The sequence below is a fragment of the Propithecus coquereli genome, unplaced genomic scaffold (assembly GCF_000956105.1).
Source record: "Propithecus coquereli isolate 6110/MARCELLA unplaced genomic scaffold, Pcoq_1.0 Scaffold26, whole genome shotgun sequence".
Lineage (NCBI taxonomy): Eukaryota > Metazoa > Chordata > Mammalia > Primates > Indriidae > Propithecus > Propithecus coquereli.
The window spans coordinates 3,057,185-3,059,212 of NW_012148174.1; positions in this window are offsets into that span (position 1 = coordinate 3,057,185).

Genomic DNA, 2,028 nt, shown 5'->3' on the forward strand with positions numbered 1-2,028 from the left:
CCAAGTGGATCTGTCAATTCTGATCAGATTTGCTTTGGAGGAAGAAGCGTTTATTTTCTAGTACTGATACCATTTCCTTCTAAAGTGGTCTCATCAAATAATCGGTGACATCATTAGAAGAAAATTCAGTTTCCTAGACAGAAGCCAAAGTGTTAGGCCAAAAGTTCAATTTCTACTAAGAAAGTAAGTCATGTCCTCTTAGCAGCTTTTCTTTATAACGGGAAATTGCAAAGCATTGCTACATGGCCACACTTTTAAATTTCTTTCTTCTCTCTACGCTTTCTAATAAATTCCAATTCAGGAGATTTCATCCTGCTATTGTCACGTTATATTCGTGGATGAGATTAAGAGAGTGGATCTTCTGGCAACAGTTCAGAATTTGTGCCGTAACAGCTGCTAGAAGAATCCATGCCCCTCCGTGGTCTCTACTGGATGGGACAACACCCCATGCTAGCTTCTCTGCGTCAGACGTGAGTTCTGCTCCAGGCAGGAAACTTCTGGGCACAAATGCTTTGTGGATTAATCACCTGTTCTATAGCCCATTTTTCTGAACAAAAGTCTCTGCCATAGGATGTTTTAGGAACATCAAGTACGCGCATCTATACAGAGGAAAGAGGACAAATAGGAATTTCAGTAGTTTGGAACCACATTCGTAGAGAGCCTAGACTCCCAGGCTAAGGAGTCAGACTTCATTTGCTATCTAATAAAGAACACCTTTCCTCTGCCTGTCTGCCAGCTGGGGCCAGAAGACGCCAAGGTCCTCGGGCCTGGCGGAGTCCCAGGACAGAGGAGTCTGAGCCCTTCAGTCACCTCGAAGAGGAGAGCTGCTCCTTGACCAGGAACGGCTGCATTACAACGTTACGTGAGTGGGAAAGACCCTCACTGCGCTCAGCCACTGACCTTTTGGGGTTTGTTTATTGTAGCAACTCCTGGTTCCCTAACGCGGTATCACTTTGATCCATAAAATGGGGGTAAAGTTGTGACGGAGTGAAACAATCTGTTTGACACATTTGTCACGTTGTAAACCATCATCCTAATACGGTGCATGAATATTATGGTATCTTCACAAAGACCCTGCGATGTGACTAGAGGAGGAATTAATTCTTTGTTTTGTGGGCGATCAAACTGGGCAGAGTGGTTACGTGGCTTGCTGTGAGGTTACTCCGTGAAGCAGTGGCAGGTACGGGACTAGAATCCTTAATCTTCTGCCTAATACTCTTCCGTGACCTCTTCCACGACATCCCGCAAGAGTTCAGGGATGGGGACGGCGTCCAAAGGCAGGGGGAGCTGCAGGGAGACCTGTTTCTCTAAATGCATGCGGATGAATGCAGAGATTCCAAGCGTGTCCCCGTGGAGTTGAACCAAATATGCCTCTTTCTGCGGAGGCTGCATGTTTGGCTGTCAGTACGTGGAAGAGAAACACAGCTACACCTTACATATGTTCTAGCGGCATTGAAAGATTGATGTGTATTTATTTTGAGGTGACTGTTGAAATGCCTTCCTTGTGCGTAATGGAATCTTCTCCGTTTGGCGACGCTCAAGGCAGTTCATGCAGCCACATATGTCGTCAGTGAAATTTCCCACATGCTTCCGTGGGACATTTGTCTTCTCCAGATGGCCCGTGCGAAGCCCAGTTGTTCTTCCAGATCAATTTACAGGGATGACGAATGCGTTATTTCTCAAGACTAGGTGAGCGTTCTTTCTCAGAAAAGGAAATGGTCTCCGGCTATGCAAAAGGGGATAGATTTTTCAGTGGAAAGTGGGTCCTAAACTCTGTTCTAAGGCTGAAATTTGGTGGGATCTGTTTAAAGAAATGGATAGGTTCTATATGTTGCTTTTAACACATAACAATCTGTGTTTTTAAGTTCCTCAAGAAAAGAATCTCAATCACAAAGCTTCCCCTGAAGAGAGTTAACATATTTCTGACCTCTTGCTTTACAGCTTTTTTCCCCAATAATGCCTTACTTCATTAAAAATTCAGACATTTATTATGCAATATTTAATATATAAAAAAGAATCTTTGTAACA